The 23,791-nt window shown below is 41.4% G+C and overlaps 1 protein-coding gene across 5 annotated transcripts in view; it reads left to right on the top strand.

Annotated features, from left to right (window-relative positions):
* Positions 1-205: 205 nt before the first annotated feature.
* The window catches only part of ZNF609 (zinc finger protein 609), a 206,710-nt gene continuing 183,124 nt past the window's right edge, over positions 206-23,791 (top strand). For all 5 annotated transcript variants that reach the window (XM_069482785.1, XM_069482756.1, XM_069482747.1 and 2 more), the window contains exon 1: positions 206-300. The gene's annotated coding sequence lies outside the window, so the exon portion shown is untranslated. The remainder of the gene's footprint in view (positions 301-23,791) is intronic.

Here is a 23,791-nt window from a genome sequence, read left to right as displayed (position 1 = left end):
GAAATCCGGATCCGAAGGCCTGCTAGTCCACTGTCCGGGTCTCCCAGGCGATCCTGGTTGTCCCGGATCGCGGCGGCGGCGGCGGCGGTGGCGGCGGCTGAGGGACCCGCGGCCCCGGACACAGCGGCACCGGCCGGGCGGGGCTGAGCGGCGCGGGGAGGGGGCGGAGAGCCGGAGCCGGGGTGGGGTGGGGGGAGGGGCCGCGGGAACGGATGGCGGCCTGGGCCCCGTAGCAGCGGCTGCTCTACGGCCCGGGGCCCCGGGCGGGCGGAGGTGGCGGCTCCCGGGACCGGCCGCGCGGTGAGTCCGAAGCTTTGTGTGGAGCCGGGGCTGGGGGAGGAGGGAGGCGGCGGCGGCGCCGATGGGGCTGAGAGGAGCTGATGGGGGCCGGGGGCGGCGGCGCCTGACGGAGGAAGTGGGGGTTGGGGGACTGGGGCGGAGCGAGGGGAAGGTGTGTTTGGGGGGGGGGGTCGTTGCGTGGGTGGGGGAGGGGGCGTCGAGGGGCGCGGGGTGAAGTTCAAAGCGTGGCCCGGGCTGGTTCAGGCTGAGGGTAGGGGTACCCAGGAGGGGATTAGGGTCTGCCCAGGTTGTGGGGACAGGCCAGAGAGTTTCTGAGGCGAGTCTGGGTATGATGAGGGGCCCAGGGCGACTGGGGCTAGTCAGGGAGTTGGGGGGGGGGAGTTCAGAGCGAAGGGTTGGAAGCAGGACGTGTGCGCGGCCCAGGAGGGGGGAGCAAGGTGGCTGGGAGCGTGCAGTAAGTAGGTTGTGGGGGTGTGCCCCTAACAGTCTTCAGGTCACATTTACTCCTGTCCTTCAAGATGGAGGGATCCCTGGGCCTGGACCTTAACTGCTATCCTTGCACCCCCGGGAGGGTTTGTGACCCTGTCCTGTTTGGAAAACCCTTGCTGCCCTCTTTTCCCTTTATGTGTAATTACGGTTGGATCATCTCTGCTTTGCTCAGATTCTCCTTCCTCCCTCTGGGGTTGAGGAGGAGGAGACACATCTGACCAATTAATGTGTGTTTGTGAAACAGGCAGCAGCAAACAGTCATTTCAGCTTCTAGGAATTAGGCTCACACAGGGTGGAGAGATCAGAGCCCTTCAGGGGGAATATTTCTGAACAAATCACAGATGATTAAATTCTCTAAGAAACAGCTTCCTACCTAAATGAGAGTGGGAAAGATGGGGGAGAAAGCCTGTGTGTTTCCAGCCATGTGTCCAGGGCCCCAGGGGTTGAGGAGAGTCCCCAAGCCCCCACAGGCCTCTCTTTTCTGTATTAGGCTTTGCTCTGCAGCCTTGAGTTAATTTCACCCCTGCTGCTTTGTCTTGGGGGAGGGAGTGCTGGTTTAGGCTGTTGTGAAGAGATGACTGTTCTGCTGCCACACACAATAGTCGTGTCATTTTATCAGGAGTGCTACCCCAGGGCTGAGAACTGCTGCAGCAGAGATAAACCGGTCCCTCTCACCCGTCTATTGTGTACACAGTGAAGGTCATAGGTTCAAGTCTTGTCTGAGAGCTTTGGATATGCTCCATCTCCCAGGCTCCTCAGTGCCATTTTCTTCCTTTTCCAGACTGGGGCTTGCCATTGGAGGAGGCCAGACAGAAAGGCTCTTCTTTTTGAGTGAGGAACAATGCAGAGCTCATTGGCACACATTTTTCAGAAGAATAGGGATGCCAGCCATGTTGTGCCTGCCTCTTTGGCTAGCCTGTACTAAGTTGTGGAAGAATAATGTCTGGGAGACTCAACCATGACATTTGTGTCAGATGCTTAAGAGAGAAGACTCCAAGGGGAGGTTTCTACTCTTACTTGAGCCATCATATTTAATTCTTTTTATATAGATGGGACACTCATGCAATGATTTTTGTTTGTTTGTATAGTAATACACCACTAAAAACCTGTACAGGGTTAAGATAGGGAGTCAAGGACCAAGTACCTTTTTAATGGTGACTTCCTGGTCAATAATTGCACAACAAAAAAGCCACAGAATTTGCCTATCTGGGCAAGGGCTGTGGGAACAAAACTTTCCTTTTAATATTTATTTTAACTCTAATGGAAGGACTTGTTTATTGTGCAGAAAGTCCATATCTGCCTCTGTATTAGGGAAAATTTTGCCAAAGAGGTGAACATTTTAAAAAATCATTTAGGGCTTAGGGATTACTAATGAGAGAAGGATGAGAACAAACTGAGAGGAATCCTATTGTATGTATCTGATAGAAGTGCCCAAATAATATTTATGTACTATTAGTTGTGTAAAAAATTATTTGGGGCTAGAAGAGGGGTTTCGAATAGGACTTTAAAGAAAACTTTAAAGAGAGATTAGAAATAAAACTTACTGTGAGAGAAGTATTGTACTGTGTTGTTTACTGTACAATACACTGTACACAATAGCCAACCATTTCCCATAGGGTATAGTTGAATGGGAACTTTAGCCTTTGGTTTGGGTAAAGGTCTTTCTGAGGCAGTGAGTCTGACTATGGTACCTTTCTTGTCCCTTATTTCAGTGACTTTTAAAAAATGATGGCCTGCCAGTTAGGTGTTGGGCTTTTGATGGGAAGGAACAGGTTGTTCTGACCTTTGTATTTTTTGGTGACAGAACTGTCTTAAGGCCTTACTGGGGGTGTTGTCTGGCTTTAGACTATTTCTAACTCTATGTCCTAGGTCTCTGAGTGAAGCCTCAGCTAAACTGAATCCAAAGGTTTTTGCTCTTGGGCTGTTGGCATTTATTTCTGCATGCTGTCAGGTGACAGTGAAGGCAGAAGCCTCAGATTAAATTTGCCCTGATTAGATTTAGTGGCTTCAGAATTGGGCCATTGCCACAAGGAATCTTATGTGAGTCTTCTGATTGTGACCAACTTTCAGAGAGTGTTTTGGATTTTTCCTCCAGCTTCTCGGTAAAAAAATATTTTCTTGTGAGAGGTCTAGATAGCTGGACAGATTAGTGCTTATTTTGTGAGGATATGGAAGCATAATTTTGGCTCCTGGTAGCAATTATGTTGCAATTAGCATATAGCAACTAAATGACTGGAACAGGATAATTTGTTGAGGGGTTTACTGATTGCTCTGTCAAGTGGAAGTGCCACTCCTTATTTATTTGACTCAGAACACTATTGCCTGGTTTTAGCTACAGATACTAAGTACAGCAATGATATGTGTTCTCCCTAAGTTCCCACTCTGTTTCCTTTTTCTGATTACTTCTCTGCCAGGTACCTTAGTACTTCTACTGCCAGTTTCTCCCACTCCAAAGGTAGCTGAGCAATTGTTAAATCCCTTGTGGAAAACTGGTCATGGATGGGAATACTGCCAGGTAGATGGGGCCACTCTGAGATAAGGCAGCTTTATGTCGTGTGGCAAGTTTTCTTTTCAGCGGCTTAATTCTCACTTCTACTTGATTTTTAAAAATCAGTTTTCTTTAAACACAAAGAACAAAAAGCCTTACAAAATACAAAATCACGTAGTGTACTAAATATGCCTTCATGATACCTCTCTGATAAAAGTTGGCTGTGACAGACAAAATGAAGATAGGTGATGCTGATAGTCAGGTTCTGGGGCCACTAAGTGTCAGTGAAGAACTCTTTTCACTAGGGAACAGGTAATTCACCAAAGCACCTGCCTAGCTGGGCATGTGGAATTGACAGCAGCTGTGCAGCTGAAGAGGGATTATTGAGCAGGTGGTTGAAGAATCACATGCCACAGTGACAAGAAAATACTTGGTCTTCCGTGGTTTAGGTTCGGTTCATATGTGTGAAATTGTACTTTGTTTCATATTTCTTAATGCCTGTTGTTGATTTGTTAGTGAGATGATGATAGAATAGAGAAAAGAGATTATTCTGTGTCTGTTTCTTTTAGATTACTGAGTAGCATGCCCTAGACATGGTCCTGCATGGCCCTATTGTATTTCTGGGAGATCTGGCTTTATGCACTATGAATGGGAAGGAAATAGTGGTAATTCGGTGTTTTTAGTACTTGTTTATTAGAGGGAGATGGAAAGGAGAAAATTCTTTGCTTTCAATGTGATGAAAAAGATTTAGCCCAGAGAGGATACCCAACAGGTTTTATGCAAAGGATGTAATTGACATTTTGTTAAGTCTACCTGACATGCCTTACTCAAGAAATCTGCTTGTGTTTTTATATTGTGAATATAATTTTCCATGTGAAGTTTGCATCTCCTCTGTTGGTTGTTTTACTCAATTTTTAGTTTCTCCCAGCACCTTGGTAACTCTTTCCCCGACATTGAAATTAATATCACTTGTTCGAACCAAATCATCACCACAGGGCCAAATGATGTTAAGGAAGTAGCTCTATTATCATTATTTATCCCAAAAACAAGTGTAGCATTTCCTATAACTTGGAAAATGTTTTTCTATCTTGAGGTTTTCTGAAAATTCCCAGATTATTCTTATAGATTATCATCTTCTGTTAGTATGATTTTATTTTTCTTTCACATGTACATGCCATTGTAGTGTGGAGTGCTATAGACCCTAAAAATTTATTTATTTATTTTAGAGACAGGATCTTGCTATGTTGCCCAGGCTGGAGTGCACGTAGTGGCATGATCATAGCTCCCTGTAACCTTGAACTCTTGGGCTCAAGCAATCCTCCCACCTCAGCCTCCTGGATAGTTAGGACTACAGACACATACCACCACACCTGGCAAATTTTAAAATTTTTTGTAGAGACAGAGTCCTCGCTGTGTTGCCCAGGCTGGTCTCGAACTCCTGGCCTCAAGTGATCTTCTTGCCTCATCCTCCCAAAGTGCTGGGATTACAGGTGTGAGCCACTATGCCTGGCCCTGAGACTAAAATTTATAAGTAAGTAACTTGGTATTTATTTTCTGACCTTTTTATTGCCTTCCATTCATTTTCTGTATTAGGCCAATAGGCTGTGTGCTCCTTCTATTGAAAAACACACACACACACACACACACACACACACACGATCTAATGGGATTCACCGGGTACTAATTAACAGTTAACTGAAGAGAAATAAGTCATATTAACTGTTTTAGAGTTCAGAAATCCCTTTCTCACCCAAGTGGAGTGAAGGCTCTGACCTGTTTATCAGAGAGAGAGATTTTCGGGAAAGTGAGGTAAACTTTGACTCTGAGGTCAAGGTTCATGGACCAGTACATAGACAGGGACATTTACAAGGGTCTGCTTAAACCTAGTTTGTAACCTAGCTTTAAGTGGGAGCCTAACAATAGCAGTTAATTGTTCAGTGTTCACTTCTGGGAAAAAAATGTAATCTTCTTGATTTTCCTGTATGAAGCTATCATAGTTTTGTTTGTTTTATTAAAACTTCACAAACCACATATCTTTTCCTAGCATTCTTAGTAGTTTGCTTCCTCTTGCTTCTCCCCCTCCCCCATCTCTCATCCCAGTTCTCTGCTCCGAAGACTTCTCTAGCAGCTTGGAAACACTCTAATTACTGTAGCTATTATAGTCACAACCCAGATCCTCCATCTCTTTCCCTCTCACCCCTTTCTATCTTCCTTCCCTCCTCCCCTTGCTCTAGCAGCAGGAGTTGAACTGCAGTCTCATGAGCACAGTCAGATCTATGAATGAGCTTTATATCTTGTCAAGGCAGAACTCCAGATCCAACAGGGCTAATTTTTCATGGTTCTCTTGCTGTTTGTTCTTGGATCAGAGTCCCAGAAATAAGAGATGGCAAATACCTATTAGGTCATATCTAGTCCATCACTCAGGGGCAAACCTAGGGCTTTTCTTTTGTCTCTGTGAGAATCTTTTCCTCCCTTTCTTTTGCAGGTGAGAGCTGTTTGATGCCAGGCAAGCTCTGTAACTCCCTTCTTTTTATTGTGCTCTCTGGTCATTAGTGTCTGGCCAACTTCTCTCAGATTTTTATTCTTATTCCATTTTCAGGATTACTTGCTCCCAGTAATGTCTTCACCCCTTCAACTTCAGACCTTTCTTCTTGATTGTTGGCATCACATTCATGGGTTCTTTTTGTACCATCAGTGATCTATGCCAGAAGCATCACTTTCCTAACCTTTGCCACAAAGGTCACTGTGGCCTCCTCTTGAGGAGGTACTTTGATGGAAGAACAGGACACATATTCTAGCAGGTGGTAATTAATACCTCAGAAAATGTGTGCCAGGATTCACCCTTAAGAACCCCCTATACTCTGTGAACAGACGTTGCTTTTTTCAACAAGTGTTGATTTAGGGGTACTTCCTGTTCTAATACTTTGTTCTCTCTTTGTGGATGCAGTTTTATTTTTGTGTGGCTTAATTATAATTAAGATATTTTCTGATCTAAGAGTTTTCTTTTTTTAAACTAGTATGGCTTTGCAAAGCATAGAGGAAAAAAAAACCCCATAGAATTAGGAGTCATAAAACTCAGGTTCTGATCATTCCTACGCCTCTAACTAGTTGTGTGATCTTGTGTGCAAGTCATGCCTCTGTTTTCACTTCCCTCATCTGTAAAATGAGCACATTACACAAGATAATCTCTAAGGTTTCGTTTATCTGTAGAATTTCCTATGACCAAGGTTGTGATGGAAAAATTGGACAAAAATGTTTGACATAAATGAGCAGTTTTTTATTGCTGGGTCAAAAATACAGTCAGTATTCAGGAGGGCTAATGAGTGCAGTCTTAGTTCCCTGGGGCTTGACTCTCACTCCTTTTTGATTTGTTTGGAAAGCTGTACTTTTTATTAGGCCATCTTTTTTTTGGAGGGTTTTGTAGCCTCATTCTGTAGGCTCACCAGTTTGCCACATTTATGTTTCTGCTGTGTTTAGGACATAGGAGTGGGAGTCAGAAAGCTGTAGAAAAGGAACCTTACTTAGCTTGTGAGATGGAAATTGTATCTGGAAGGATTTGCTAGGTATCAATAAGAAGTAACTTTGTGGATCTAATAGTCGCTTATATGTGAAATCTTGGAGCTAAATTGGACTGATTGTGGAGGTTGGTTAGGCATTTTTCCATTTTTGGCCAGTCAGTGGAAACCCTGCTTTGAATTAATTTTTTGGGACTGAATATGAGTTGCCAACTATGTTTTGTTTGGAAAATAAAATTATGTTATTTTTAATGCTGAAAATGCAAATTGACATTTGCTGAAGTATGATTAACAAGGGAGGGGTCCTCTGAAATAACCCCCTAAAAAGGACTGAGAGATTAAAAGCTGGGGGTGACTGAAAGAACTTTTGAGATTGAGAATAGTGTTAGGAAATCTTTGCTTTCAACAGTGCATAACCAAGTTGTTAATTCCCCAGGTTAGGATTTTTATCAGCATTTCCCAGTTAATTCTTTGATATGGGACTTTCAATAGCAGCTATTTACTGGTTAAGAGGATGACAGTCCTTAGTCTATTGTTAACATAGCAAAAATCACGTTTAATTTATCTTTGAACATTGGAAGTAGCATTCACTGTTTTTAAATTTGTACTTAAAACACCTATCGATCTAGAATAGAAAAATTTGGTGGGTGGAACTATTGTTTGTTTTAGACTCAAAAAAAGTCCTGTGAGTGCTTTACTTTATTCCCAGCCATCTGTGGCACATTACTAATTTTCACGTAATCTAAGGTTACGTTGTGAAGTGTTCCACTTGAATGTGAGATTTTAGAAAGACTTATATTATAAATGTAAGTAGTTTTTGTCGATAGGTTTAAGTGCCACGAAACCTTTGGAAATCAGACCACAGCATGAAGTCGAGATCCTGGCAGTGAGGCCACATTGCATACTGGTACCTATCATTTCTTAGACTGTAGTTCATTATTTGTAGAGGAAGACAGCAGTGTCTGCTCTATCCTGTGTACAAAGTAAGCCAGTGGTCTTTTGGTATATTATCAGCAACTTTCTTAGCAACATTCCTAGGTAGAGCACTTTGAGTCTGGTTGGGATGAACTTCCATTTATGTGAGCAAAATTGGAAGTTCAAGATATACCTTGTAAACTTCAGTTATAAATTCTGAAGTTTGGTGTGAAACTGAGCATTTATCTTTGTTCTGGAACTGATGGCTTCTAGAGCAGAGTCCTAAAGAATGGCATCAGAGGGGCCGGGCGCGGTGGCTCACGCCTGTAGTCCTAGCACTCTGGGAGGCCGAGGCGGGTGGATTACTCGAGGTCAGGAGTTCAAGACCAGCCTGAGCAAGAATGAGACCCCCCCTCTCTACTAAAAAATAGAAAGAAATTATCTGGCCAACTAAAAATATATATAGAAAAAATTAGCCGGGCATGGCGGCACATGCCTGTAGTGCCAGCTACTTGGGAGGCTGAGGCAGAAGGATTGCTTAAGCCCAGGAGTTTGAGGTTGCTGTGAGCTAGGCTGACACCACAGCACTCACTCTAGCCCAGGCAACAGAGCAAGACTCTGTCTCAAAAAAAAAAAAAAAAAAAAAAAAAAAAAAGAATGGTATCAGAAATGGAACTATAAGAAGAGAAATGGAATTTTGAAGCTTATGGGTATATGATTTTGAAAGGTATGTAAAGGCCGGGCGCGGTGGCTCACGCCTGTAATCCTAGCACTCTGGGAGGCCGAGGTGGGCGGATCGTTTGAGCTCAGGAGTTCGAGACCAGCCTGAGCAAGAGCGAGACCCCACCTCTACTAAAAATAGAAAGAAATTATATGGACAGCTAAAAATATATATAGAAAAAATTAGCCGGGCATGGTGGCGCCTGCCTGTAGTCCCAGCTACTCGGGAGGCTGAGACAGGAGGATCGCTTGAGCTCAGGAGTTTGAGGTTGCTGTGAGCTAGGCTGACGCCACGGCACTCACTCTAGCCTGGGCAACAGAGTGAGACTCTGTCTCAAAAAAAAAAAAAAAAAAAGAAAGGTATGTAAGGAAGGGGGAAATTTTTTATTTGGCATCTGCTTTCAAATGTGCTTCTAGCCCGTAATTTCTGAAAGCTGCCTGTGCTTTTCTTCCCTAAGCATTGCTGTTTTTCCAGTTGCTGAGGCTCAAAACTTTGGACTTACATTTTATTCTTTTTTTTCCCCCCCTCATCACCTCATCCAATCATTCACTAAACTGAATATCTAGTCATTCACTAAATTGGATATCTTGCCATTTAGCCTCACTTTTTCATCTGACCTAGTTCAGGTCTTCATCTTCTATATATCATTGCAATAACCTCATGGTTAATGCCTCTTTTTATATTCCATACTACATACTGCTGCTATATTATTATAATGTTTATGTATTCATTTAGGTAATATTCATTGAGTACTTACGTGCCAAGGCCAGACATGATCCCTGTCCTGCTGGGACTTGTAGTCTAGTGGGAAGACAATCAACTAATGAATGTATGATTATAAACTGAAATACTCTGAAAGAAAAGTATTTGGTTCTAGAAGAGTGTGTAACAAAGAAATCCAGCATAGACTTTTAAAATGACAATTCTGATCATTTTGCTTCTTGCTGAAAAACCTTTAATGGTTCCCATTGCCTATATAGGCTAGCATTCAAGATTTTTTATGACTTGACCAAACCTGGCCTTCCTCAGCCTTGTTTCATATCTCTCATATCTATCCATACCTTATCCATTTTTTTTTTTTTTCCGTAGAAACAGGGTCTTGCTATGTTGCCTAGGTTAGCCTTGGATTCCTGGGCTCAAGTGATCCTGCCACCTCAACCTCCCAAGACTGTAGGTGGGCCCCACTACACCTGGCTTATCCATATCTTTTTATAGCCACTTCTCCAACTTAACCCAGCCTTTTTTTTTTTTTTTTTTTTGAGACAGAGTCTTGCTCTGTTGCCTAGGCTAGAGTGCTGTGGCGTTAGCCTGGCTCACAGCAACCTCAAATTCCTGGGCTTAACCATTCGTCCTGCCTCAGCCTCCCAATAAGCTGGGACTACAGGCGCATGCCACCACACCTGGCTAATTTTTTCTATTTTTAGTTGCCCAGATAATTTTTTCTATTTTTAGTAGAGACAGGGTCTCACTCTTGCTCAGGCTGGTCTCGAGCTCCTGACTTCAAGTGATCCTCCTGCCTTGGCCTCCCAGAGTGCTAGGATTACAGGTGTGAGCCACAGTGCCCGGCCTTAACTCCCAAATTCACCCTTTCCTTCAACCTAGCAAAAAATCTCATTTCCTTACTGAAGCCTTTCTGACCCAATTTCTAACCACCCACCTATCTCTAGAAATGATTTCATCTTCCTGTGTATCCTCTGTTTAACTTTTTGCTTAGGATCTCTGTTATAGCACTTTATCACATATTGTCTTTAATTATAATTATTTGTGAATATATTTTCTTCCTCATTCTAAGATCTATAAGAGACCTGTGTCTTCTCTGTTCCCCAAAACTCTTAGCCCAGTGCTTTGAATATAACTTTATGCTTAATTAATGCTTGCTGAATTGAATTAGAATTTGATTCTTGAAAAAAGGAACTTGTGATTTTTTTTCCAGACCTCCTCTTATGCTAAGTTAACTTCCATTCAACGTATTTTATCCCAAATTGAGTAAACTAGGAACAAGGCAGACTATGAAACCCTTGAGAAATCCGTCAGATTCAAGGACAAGCATTTGTTCTCTTTACTGCCTGTAGCAGTACTGTGGTTCCGTACATCTTAGCTGATGGAAAACTTGGAGGAGGGGGATGAGGGTGGTGCGTGGCAGGTGGAGACCAAGTAGGTTAGTCACAGGAACCACACTGGTTCTGTTAGAGGAATATAGGCATTGTTGGGCCCTCTGGAGGTGGTTGACCTCTGGGTGGTCTCTTTAGTTCCTTATTTACTTCTTTTATTCTATAAGTATTTATTGGATGTCCCACTATATGCAAGGCCCTATTCTAGCTGCTCAAGATCGATCAGTGAACAAAATAAACAAAAAGTCCCAACCTCATGGATTTTATCTTTTAGTAGAAGGAGATAGAAATAAACATAATAAGTAATTATATTAGGAGGGTGATAATGATATGGGGGAAAATAGAACAGGGTAAGGGGGATTGGAAGTGTGGAGGACAGTTAGGTGGAAGAGGTAGGAGGGCTGCAGCTTTAAATAAGATGATCGAAGTAGGCATCTTTGAGAAATGTGATGCTACTGTGTTCCTGGGTTGTTAGGCACTTCCCTGAGGTTGGTGGGTGCTCTTCTGCCCAACAAAGAGAAAGAAACAGTGTCTGCAGTTGTTCAGAGTCCAGCTGACATTGAGGGAAATAGCTAGGCGTTATGTTCTTTTCTCCTGGCTGCTTCTCTGTTGGCATTCCTGGAAGTTAATCAGGGTGAAAATTGCAGTCAGTCATATCTGGAAGACACCAGAGGTAGAACTGGAGGCCTTATAACCAGTTCCCTGAGGGGTGGAATTTACCCTTCTGCTGACTGGGCCTTGGCTGCCTGTAATGGGTGAATTAGGCCTCTAAGTTTTCTCCTTCCTCAAAGAGAAAGCCCAGTATCATGACCTTTCCTCTTTCTAGCAAGGCTTCAGCAACTTTATTTGCGGTAGCTCTTTAAAATAAGAATTCAAGAGTGTCCACTATATTCCCAGCTTTAAAGGCAAATTTTCAGGTTTGTGGTGCTTTGACTTTCTCTCAAGACATTAGCTGTATTTTAGAAGTCTCAATACCTATTTCAGCAGCCTGAAGATGAAGATGTCTATGTCCAGATACTCTCTTATTTGAATTGTGCATTGTAAATTTTCTTACAGTTTCCTTTCTAACCTTTTTTTTTTAACCCTTCTTCTTCTTCTTTACTTTTCCTGTTACCTCTTCCCTTTTTTCCAGATACGAAGTTGATAGGAAATAGAAGTCCCTTAGGCCAAACAGCTGTTTCAGTAATTGGTTGGGTGCCAAAATTCATACCTAATATACAAGAGATGGAATGTCTTATTTCTGTCCTTGTGTCATGTGGGGTGCAGCTTATGGACATCAAGTTCTCAGCTTATTATTCTGTGTGCCATTTGAGGTAGCTGAGGGTATATTGGGACCTGTCTACTCTGTTTTTAGTTATACCACTAGCTTGTGCAGTTGCAGTGCACAGGAAGACCCATTTGCTATTTTGTAAAAATGTGGTCTTTTTGATGTAATAGTAGAATAAAAGGTCTTTTTTTTTTTTGGAGACAAGGTCTCAATGCTGTTGCCTGGGCTAGAGTGTAGTGGTGTCCTCATAGCTCACTGCAGCCTCAGTCTCCTGGGCTCAAGCGATCCTCCTGCCTCAGCCTCTGCAGTAGCTCAGACTATACAGGCTTGTGCCACCATGACTAGTTAATTCTTTTTCTTTTTTTTGGTAGAGACAAGGTGTCACTATGTTGCTCAGGCTGCTGTACTGGGCCTAAAGGTTCTTCTTCTTTTAGGAGGTAGGGTCTCGCTATGCTACCCAGGATGGAATGCACCAGCTATTTAAAGGCATGACCATAGTACACTATAGCCTTGAGTGCCTAGGCTCAAGTGATCCTCCTGCCTCAGCCCTCCCCTCCCTCCAGTAGCTGGGACTGCAGGCACATACCGCCATGCCCAGCAGAATAAAGATTCTTAATGAATTCAGATCCATGCTAAGAAAAATCTGTTACTTTTATTTATTTATTTATTTATTTTATTTTTTTAAATTAGCGACGGGGTCTCGCTCTTGATCAGGCTGGTCTAGAACTCCTAAGCTCAAGGAATCCTCCCACCTCGGCCTCCAAGAGTGCTAGGATTACAGGCATGAACACTGCTCCCGGCCCTTACTTTTAGGAAGATAGGTTTATAGTGTTGGGTGGTCTTCTAGGCAGATTTTATGTTACCTATCTCTGGAAGGATTTGCTAAATATCAAACTTGAAGTCATACATCCTCACTACACATGCTTACGTGGTACAATAACATATTACTGATATTGTGAACTTTAAAGCCAGCAGCTGTCGATTCAAATGGATGTTTTGTTTTCTTTACTGGTTGAAAAGATATTAGCTTAACTAACCAAGTTGTATTGCTTTTTTTAGTAAAAGAAGTTTAACATAGCTTAGTTTGCTACTGTTTTGTTTGTAATAATGTTTCTGTGTTTTGTATTAGTAGGACCTTCCAATCCTAGAAATCTAGGCAATGTGGATTTCAGATGAGTACCATAACACTGCCTGACAGAGTGGGAAGTGCAGGGCTGTGTCTGGCAATATTCTTTTTCTTATGGAGCCTTTCTAGAAAAAAGAAATTCAGTATTAACAAGGTCATATTTGGGTAGGTGAGATAATGGTGAAATGACATTTTCTTCCAACAACAAATCTATATGTTATACCTGACTCTGTGATCTTAAGCATTAGATTTATTTAAAAGTATTACTGGCATATACATTATTAATGTCGTTTCTGCCATCTTTATGTAATTTTTTTTCTTTTTCCTCCTTTCTTGAAAGGCAAAATAATGTTATAATGCTTTAATTCACAGATACGTGATGGAAGGAGACTGTTAAGATATAGTGCTGCTAGGCTCTACTTCATAGGAATGATAAAGGTAGCAAGGGACTATATTTTTTATAAGGGATAACACACCTTAGTAATATTAAATTTTTTCCTATAACAAAGGAAGGGGTATGGAATCTTGGACGGTTGAAATCCTTAAATAAAAATGTTAGGTCAAGCGTGGTGGTGTGCGCCTATAGTCCCAGCTATTCAGGAGGCTGAGGTAGGAAGGTCACTGGAGCCCAGGAGTTTGAAGCTGCAGTGAGCTATGATGATGCCACTGTACTCTAGCCTGGGCAACAAAATGAGATCCTATCTCAAAAAAGTAGATCAGTGAAAATAAAAATGTCACAGTCCTGATCAAAATAACGTGAGTGAGCTGGAAATGTTTAGAGGAGACTGAGAAGTTGCAAAATTAGGCCAGGTAATAATGAGGGGTTTCTTTGTACTTAAGTTGATTAAATACTTCAGTGAAAGCAAATGTGAAGATGTAGTTTTTTGTTTTTGTTTTTTAGGGACAGGGTCTTGCTCTGTTGCCAAGCCAGAATGTAGGGGCCTGATCATAGCTTATTGCAGCTTCGAACTCCTGGACTCAAGTGATGCTTCTGCCTCAGCCTCCCGAGTAGCTGGGACCACCACACCTGGCTAATTTTTTTTTTTTTTTTTTTTTTTTTTTTTGAGACAGAGTCTCGCTCTGTTGCCCGGGCTAGAGTGAGTGCCGTGGCGTCAGTTTAGCTCACAGCAACCTCAAACTCCTGGGCTTAAGCGATCCTACTGCCTCAGCCTCCCGAGTAGCTGGGACTACAGGCATGCACCACCATGCCCGGCTAATTTTTTTTTTCTATATATATTTTTTAGCTGTCCATATAATTTCTTTCTATTTTTAGTAGAGATGGGGTCTCGCTCTTGCTCAGGCTGGTCTCGAACTCCTGAGCTCAAACGATCCGCCCACCTCGGCCTCCCAGAACACCTGGCTAATTTTTTAAAAAAATTTTGTGAAGATGGGGTCTTGCTCTGTTGCCCAGGCTAGTCTCGAACTCTTGGCCTCAGGTGATCCTCCTGCTTCGGCCTCCCAAAGTGCTGGGATTATAGGTTTGAGCCACCAGGCCTGTCCAAAAATGTAGTTTTGACTAAGATAAACTAATCCCTACACTTCACAGTTTTAGAGCCTACAAAGCAGAGAAATAAGTTTAATTTTACCTTGAGCAACAAACAAGAATTGATACAGTTTTCTGTAGGTCAAGCATTATTTAATAATAATCATACTATGATTAAGTTCAGCATTCTTCAGAGACAGGAAGAACAAAAACTATCATATAGGGATTCAGTTTTAGGAAATTGAGCTCTATACATTAGGGAGAGCAAAAAGAATAATTTTTAAAAAGTAAATAACCTACTGAAAGTTTAAAGACTTAAAAATCATCATATTTGAAGTCTATGTTAAAAGAAAGCAAGGGATCAAAAGGACAGTAAAAAACAGGTGGTAATTTGGCATAGTTTTAGAGGCTATGGAGAAGAGAAAGGCATCTTTAAAAATATTGAAACATTTTCAGTCAAGGCCAAGGAAGCCCATAAAGTGATCGGGCACAACCTGGAAATTAGGAGAAAGAAAAAAGATGCATTTGATAAGCCTCTGCACAACTGATGGTAAGAGTTTGTGTTTGTTTTTGTTTTTTAAAAAGACATGTTAAAATGGAGAGGCAGCTAGAGAATTGCTAAGACCATGATTGTGGTATGAAACCATTCAAGGATGAAAACATTAGAGAATTTCTACTTTTTTTTTTATCAAGCCAAATTAAAGCTTCTAGTACAAATGATGATAGATGCTTTTTTTTTTTTTTTTTTTTTTTTGAGACAGAGTCTCACTCTGTTGCCCAGGCTAGAGTTAGTGCCGTGGCGTCAGCCTAGCTCACAGCAACCTCAAACTCCTGAGCTCAAGCGATCCTCCTGTCTCAGCCTCCCGAGTAGCTGGGACTACAGGCATGCACCACCATGCCCGGCTAATTTTTTCTATATATATTTTTAGCTGTCCATATAATTTCTTTCTATTTTTAGTAGAGATGGGGTCTCGCTCTTGCTCAGGCTGGTCTCGAACTCCTGAGCTCAAATGATCCGCCCACCTCGGCCTCCCAGAGTGCTAGGATTACAGGCGTGAGCCACCACGCCCGGCCAAGATGCTTAACTATTATTTTTTAAATTTTCTGATTAGAACATGAATAAATCCTTTAGAAAATACAGAAAAATATAAAGGAGTCTTGGGAATTATCCCAGAAATATTAACATTTATTATTTCCAACATATTTTTTTTCCTAGCTGCCTAGGCTTTTCTTGATCAATCAGATAACTTGATGAGATTAGATTTATCTCCCCAAGAATTTAGGAAGAATTCAGGGATAAACTGGAATGCTTAGTGAAAGTATATCACTTCGAATTTTAAGTGGCATGGACAGTATACTAAAGGACTGGTGTAGATTTCAAATGTGGTTCTGTCCATAAGAAGGGTTCAGGATGGAGGGGCTAAAAACTATACCGTATTGGAAAGTTGATAAAATGTAGATTAAAGATTGAGATGACTTGGTATCATTTATATAATTTACTGGGGTCAAGGCAGTGGGTTAGTTTACATAAGAAGTCATGTATGACAAATCATTAATAATTGTATGTAGACAGAGCTATTACCAGTGTACATGGTTTAGTTTGAAAAGACTTTTATTAAGATCAGACCAAAGGTTATTTAAAAACTTTAATCATGGGCCGGGCGCGGTGGCTCACGCCTGTAATCCTAGCTCTCTGGGAGGCCGAGGTGGGCGGATCGTTTGAGCTCAGGAGTTCGAGACCAGCCTGAGCAAGAGCGAGACCCCATCTCTACTAAAAATAGAAAGAAATTATATGGACAGCTAAAATATATATATAGAAAAAATTAGCCGGGCATGGTGGTGCATGCCTGTAGTCCCAGCTACTCGGGAGGCTGAGACAGGAGGATCGCTTGAGCCCAGGAGTTTGAGGTTGCTGTGAGCTAGGCTGACGCCACGGCACTCACTCTAGCCTGGGCAACAGAGTGAGACTCTGTCTCAAAAAAAAAAAAAAAAAACTTTAATCATGGAGTAGCAGAGAATTCTTTTCTTGTGAATTAGCAAACCTCTTATTTTAAGACAGGGTCTTGCTCTGTTGCTTAGGCTAGAGTGTGGTATCATCATTATAGCTCACTGCAACCTCAAACTCCTGGGGTCACGTGATCCTCCTGCCTCAGCTTCCCAAATAGCTGGCACTACATGCACATGCCACCATGCCCGGCTAATTTTTTTTTTTTTTTTTGTAGAGCCAGCGTTACACTGTTGCCCAGGCTGGTCCCAAACTCAAATGATCCTTCTGCCTGAGCCTCCCTAAGTGCTGGGATTACAGGCATGAGCCATTCAGCCTGGCCTGACTCTTAACAGTAAACATTTCCATAGGGCTGTAGTCCCTCTGTCCCTTCTCTTCAGTGTTTTTTTTTTTTTTTCCTTAAAGATGGGGTCACACTATGTTACCCAGGCTGGCCTCAAACTCCTGGGCTCAAGAGATCCTCCTGCCTCAGCCTTCTGAGGAGCTAGGATTATAGGCATATGCCACTGCACCTGGCCCTTTCTCTTTAGTTCTAAACATCAACAATCTCTGAAAACTGAAAGTTTTTGTAAGATAGGCACAAATCTGACTTCAACTAGGAGGCTATTTGTAGTCTTTTTTGTTCTGTTTCAAGTAAATATTCATTTTGTTGTAGGAATATTAATGAGTTTGATTTTAAGATGCTGTTCCAGTTTCTACTGAGAGCATTACACTACACTTATTGATGGTATTATTATCTCAGCTTTTCTTAAAAAAAAAAAAAGATAGAGTCTTGCTGTGTTGCCCAGGCTGGCCTCAAACTCCTAGTCTCAAGTGTTCCTCCCATCTCAGCCTCCTGAGTAACTGGGACTAAAGGGGCACATCACTATGCCTGGCTATCTCAGCTTTTTACAGATGAAATAACTGAGGCTCAAATAGGAGCAGTGACTTGCCCAAGGTTGTTATACATCTAGGGAGTATAAAGAGTAGAATTGAGTTTTTCTACCTCTTCACTTGTTTTTTGTTGTTTCTTTCCCATTGCACTGTGCTGCTTCCTCATGACATTATCTCCAAAGTCCATCTTGATGATAAGTTGTTCTATGTGGAAGAATAAAAGCAGTGACATTCATCTTATTTGACATTTTAATAAATGTTTTGCATAAGTGAAAAATTCAGGTTTTTGAATGACGTTAAGTTCTTCCAAGTAGTTAGGTTCCCAACTTGTTGAGAATATGCTTCAGGAGCATCTTGACTGAGTAAGATGAAAAGTAGATGAGGACCAGTGTGGTGGCTCACACCTGTAATCCCAGCACTTTGGGAGGCCAAGGTGGAAGAATCAGTTGAGGCCAGGTGTCTGAGACCAGCTCTGAGCAAGAGCAAGACCCCATCTCTATAAAAAATAGAAAAATTAGCTGGGTATGGTGGCACACGCCCGTAGTCCCAGCTACTCGGGAGGCCGAGGCAGGAGGATCCCTTGAGCCCAGGAGTTCCAGGTTGCAGTGAACTATGATGAGGCCCCTGCACTCCAGCCTGGGTGACAGAGCAAGACCCTGTCTCCAAAAAAAAAAAAAAAAAGAGGAGCTTCAGTATGCACAGAAATTGCACTTAAAAAGAGGCAGAAAGTCTAAACTACTTTCTTAGAATGAGTGACTTCTAGCTAACAACTGCAGCCAGTCCCAGTTTCTAAAGGAAACTAGAAATCTTGGTAAGCTATTCCTAGAAAAATTAGCTCAGTGTACTGCCAAGAAAATGCCGGGTATGATTAGGAAGAGAATCAGAACTAAATAAAAAAAGATAAAAATAAACTTTCATCAATGTAAAGCCAAGGTTTGTCTATATTTATGATACCTTGTAGTCTCTTGACCCCCGCCCCTCCCCCCAAGAAATACACATCAGAGCTGGTGACTAAAGGAGTTGAAAGCTTTGATGAAGATATGTCAAAAAAAAAAAAAAACCACTTTAGCTTTTGAAGACAAAGGGAATATTATCACACCCTGTCAAGTGATGAACAGAACATGTAGAGTTGATCATCAGTTCTTAGGATCCTATGTTAGATAAAGAACACTCTTTTCAAGTTAGAAATGAGGTTGCATTGAGATATGATAGCACCATTGCACTCCAGCCTGGGTGACAGAGTGAGACCCTGTCTCTAAAAAATAAATAAATAACACATACATGCGTAATTCAGGAGAATCGTTTGTATTATTTACCTAGTTTCCCCCGTGGTAACATCTTTCTAAAGTATAGTACAATATTATAATATTGACATTGATACAATCCATCTATCTTGTTTAGATTTCCCCAGTTTTATTGGTACTCATTTATGTGTGTATGTGTATATTTAGTTCTGTGCACTTTTATCACATGTGTAGGTTCATAGCATGTCCACTAACATAGTCAAGATACAGAACAATTCCATCGCAAAGGTCCCTTGTATCCTTTTTTAGTCACACCCACATCCCTTCTGCTGTCCTCTTTTCCCATCTCCCACAAGAAGATTTTTGTTAAATTATTGAATTGATACATTTTATGGTAGCCTACTAAGGGTGTCCAGGAATATTTTGGGAAGTATTCTTAGCTTTTTATAAAATTATTTAAAATTTGTTTTATTTATCAAAGCAATACCTAGTTTTTGCTTTCCCATGAGCTTTGTATTAAAAGTCAAATAGTGCTGCAGCTTTTAATGAAAAACATTAATTTCCTACTTACCCCTTCCCACCAAGTCTCACTCCCCATTGGCAACTGCTTTCAAGTTTTCTTGTATTTACTCCCATATTTCTAAGTAATAAGTAATACACTCTTATTGCCCTCCCCTTCTTACTGAATCCTCATAATATAGTTATATCACAATTTCTAAGTAGATCAATATTCATTATTTATTGTAAGTAAAATATTTATTATTGAGCTATTTAGTATACTACTATTATATTTTTTGTGTAAATTTTTTCCCCAGGATTTAATATCATTAATTCCCCTCATTTTTTTGGTTTGTTTTTTATCCCTATCACTAAATAATTCTTTCAGATCTTCTAACAGATTTGTAAGTCTCACAATGTAGTCAAACATCAAGTAATCTATAAGTTAGTTTCTTTCTGTCTTTCTCCCTCCCTCCATCCCTTCCTCCTCTTCTTCCTGTGATCCATCTAAATATCCGAAGCTGTGAAGATTGATGACATGATTCCCTTTATATAAAATGCTACTTTAGGACCAGGACTATGATACAGTAAGGCAGTTCTATTGTTCATAAGTATTTACTCTCTTATTTTTTTTTTTTAAAGACTGATGTGCATATAGTAAAGTACAGTAAGTACGCAAATCTTAAGTGTACAACTCAGTTTTTACATATGTATACGGCCATGTAACCACCATATAATTCAAGATACAGAATATTTCCAGCACCCTGCAAGGTTCCCTTGTGTTTCTTCCTGTTCCGTATCCCTCTCCTCAGACATGATCACTTTTCATGACCACTTTTGATACCTTAGATTCACGGGTGTTTAAAGTATGACAAATAGGTGGTTTAAGTCTAATAGAACTTTTACATTTATTATACATTTAAGTATATACATGGGGGCTCCTAGGAGTTGGTTATATTTAGAATACCTACTTTGTGCACTGGCCCTGTTTTGGGAAGCAACTGCAAGGATGAGACTGAAAGCTAAGAGGATACTCAGGAGCGGTTAGGAACTGCATTGGTTTCTAACTTTCCCCTTATGACTCTTTTTTTTTTTTTTTTTTAATTTACTTTTAAATAGAGATAGGGTCTCACATGTTGCCCAAGCTGATCTATAGCTGGTGACAAATCAAGGTGAATTAAGAAGAGAGGAGAAATGCCAACAGGGCACTGTTAGGATTTTGCTTGTTGGAGAAACAAGTGTTAGTTCATTCACTCATTTATTGACCAAAATATTTATTGAAGACAGACTGTGAACCAAACACTGGTTCTTCAACAGTGAGCAAAAGAGACACAGCCCCTGCCTTCGGGGTGCTTGTGGTCTAGTGGAGGAAACAAATGTTAATAAAAAAATCACACACACATTGAGGGTGAGAGGGACTATACAGGACAGGCAGAGGGAATGTCTTTCAGGTGAAAGTCCTAAGGCAAAATGGTAGGAGATGTGGCCTTGAGACAAAACTGGAGAAGTAGACAAGGGTTAGATGTCTTTTAAGGATATGTTTATGGATTCCACCCTTTTTTGTGGTTAGTCTATCAGTGTAGATATTATCCTTTTTTTTCCCAAGACAGAGTCTTACTCTGTCTCCCAGGTTAGAATGCAGTGGTGTCATCATAGCTCACTGCAACCTCCAACTCCTGGGCTCAAGTGATCCTCCTGCCTCAGCCTCCCAAGTATCTGGGACTACCGGCATGTGCCAACATGCCTGGCTAATTTTTCTATTTTTTATGGAGAAGGAGCCTCACTGTTGCTCAGGCTGGTCTTGAACTCCTGGCCTCAAGCGATCCTCCCACCTTGGCCTCCCAAAGTGCTGGGATTATAGGCATGACCCATGTGTCCAGCCAATACAATCTTTTGATAAGAGAAGTTTTCTTTGTCCCCTCAGATTTACTCAGTGGTTCTTATGTAAGAGATTTGGGAAGAGAGATGAAGTCTAGAATATAAAAGTGAAGGTGGCTGGTGCAGTAGCTCACCCTGTAATCCCAGCCCCCTCACTTGAGGCCAGGAGTTTGAGACTAGCCTGGGCAACATAGCAAGACCCCCATCTCTACAAAAAATAATTTTAAAAAATTAGCTGGGTGTCTTGGTGCACACCTATAGTCCTAGCTACTTGGGAGGATCACTTGAACATACAGGAGTTTGAGGTTACAGTGAGCTATGATCACACCATTGCATTCCAGCTTGGGCAATGGACTGAGACCCTGTCTCAAAAAAAAAAAAAAAAAAAAGTGAAGGTATTAATAATTCCCTGTACTTTCTGAAAAATGCTAAGTTTTTTTCCTTTCCATCAAACTATGAGCTTAGCCATGTTTTAGATATGAGAAGATTGAAATAAAGAAAAGTTAATGCTTTGACACAACACTTCTGTGTGCAGTGTAGGTTTCTTAGATCTCTTTATTGCTAATTATCTCCACTGTTCCCTTTTTTTTTTTTTTTTTTTGGAATCTCACTTGGTCGCCCTGGGTAGAGTGCAGTGGTATCATAGCTCACTGCAACTTCAAACTCCTGGGCTCAAGCGATCCTTCTGCCTCAGCCTCCTGAGTAGCTGGGACTACAAATGCATGCCACCACACCCAGCTAATTTTTTCTATTTTTAATAGAGATGGGGTCTAACTCTTGCTCAGGCTGGTCTCGAACTCCTGAGTTCAAGAGATCCTCCTGCCTTGGCCTCCCAGAGTGCTAGGATTATAGATGTGAGCCACCACACTGTTTACTTTTTTCCTAAGCATTTGACATCACTTTCTCTTTAGCAAAGAAAATTTAGCTTTGGGGATAAGAACTAAATTATAAAAGGCTGTATAGCCCTCCAATTACAAGGGGGTGGAGGGGTGACAGAGCTTTTTTATTGCTTACTTTAGATAATCTTTGCCTTTGCTTTTTGGCCTACTTACACACAGGCCTTGGGAAGGGTTTTCTGTGTGGATCATTTTCACCGAATGAATCCCTGTAGGGTTGGGACTGAATTATTTACGTATTCAGTACGCTATTTAGCTTATTGTAGGATGTATGCTAGCACAGAACAGACCAACACTAAGGATCTAAACCTGAGCCCTGTTGAATTGGTGTGTCCTCATGGAAGTGTCAGTTGCTTATGTGAAATGAAACAGGTCGAGTCTCATAATGTTTGAGAATAGCAGCCTGTGAGGACCATAAAACTATTCATGCGCTGCAGCATATAAAGACTCGGGGACTGAGAGATGCTACAATTTTACTCTTCTGTCCTTAGGTGACACATGGTCAGATGAGCCCTGTTGAATTGGATCTGTCTTCTCAAATTGGCACTGTTAGTCTGTTCCTTATCTAATCTCAATTGGAGGCATAGGCTGAGAGCTATGGTACTTGAGGAGATGACACAGTTTCTTTGTTACAGTAATTAATGTAATAAATTAAGGGAGAGGCCCAAAGGGAAGTGATTGTTTCTTGTTAGAGCCCTAGGTGGAAATTCAGTTGATTAGTGAGCTCCCATGAAGTGTGGCAGGTGGAGAGGGAGATGCCTGTTCTTACAGCTGGGTAAGCTGAGAGTCACTGAGGATGGTTTACATGTTGTACTAACCTCACCTGAGGCTGGCTAAGTATGAAGTGATTTCAAGGCAACATCTGGAATTCAGAGAAGACGGTATAATATGGTTCTCTTCTCAGCAACTTCGTTGTAGCCCACTGGTTTATTGACAGTTCCCTGGGGCATCAAACCCTGTGAACCTCAAACAATTTAGATTTGAAGACCTGTCCTATCAATGGGGTCAGCAACTTAGTGGGTTGGAACAGTTGGCAAAATATATAGTCCAGATGTTAAAACCACGAGCCTTGAGATTGATACCTTGGCCCGGAGAGATTTTTAAAGCAAGATGGAATCAGTCTGTCACTGTAGTGTAGGGCTTTATGAGCCACATCTGAAAGTAGGAGTAGCCTAAAAGGAAAACCCAGATCACTGAGTTCACGAAGAAGGAAGATTACCATTTCCTTTCATAGAACTCAAATGAGTATCAGTACAACCTATAATTTAATTTATTAAAAAATTTAAAGTATGGTTTTCTTTATTTTTCTTAATATTTTAGATACCCCATAAAAGGTATAACTATAAACAGTCCTCTTTAAGTTCAGACACAAGAACCTTGTATTTGGGTTGGCCAAGCGCGGTGCTCATACCTGTAATCCTAGTGCTTTGGGAGATAGAGGCCAGAGAATTGCTTGAGGCCAAGAGTTTGAGACCAGCATGGGTAACATAGCAAGACACCCCCCGCCCCCCCCCCAAAAAACCCTAAAAGCCAAGAATATTGGAGTCATCTTATATGTTTGAGTTGTCTTACATTTTTCTGATTTATATCCTAATGGTATGCTTAGAACATGATGAATTCTCCCTCCATCTTAAAATGAGAAAACTAAAATTTAATGAAGCAACTTGGTTAGTCAATGGAAATTTGAATCCAGAAATCACATCTCCTGATTCTAAGTTCAGTGTTCTTTTTACTACACAATTCTACCTGCCTAGAATTGAGTATGGCATGTCTTGTCTTTGGCATGCAGCTTTTGGAGGGAAATACCAGATAGATAGCGTGATATCCATGTTTTAGTTATGTGACCTGTGTGGTTCCAAGCAGATTATACACGCTCATGTATAACTGTCACTTGCTCAGGCCAAAACACATAAGAAGATTGATCCAAAACCCGTAAGAAAAGGGAAGGACAAATAAATTTACAGTAGAACAGCATTGGACAA

Source organism: Eulemur rufifrons, chromosome 2 (genome assembly GCF_041146395.1).
Source record: "Eulemur rufifrons isolate Redbay chromosome 2, OSU_ERuf_1, whole genome shotgun sequence".
In the NCBI taxonomy this organism is placed as follows: Eukaryota; Metazoa; Chordata; class Mammalia; order Primates; family Lemuridae; genus Eulemur; species Eulemur rufifrons.
The sequence above is the reverse complement of the archived record's forward strand: the minus strand, read 5'-3'. Positions and strand labels throughout refer to the sequence as shown.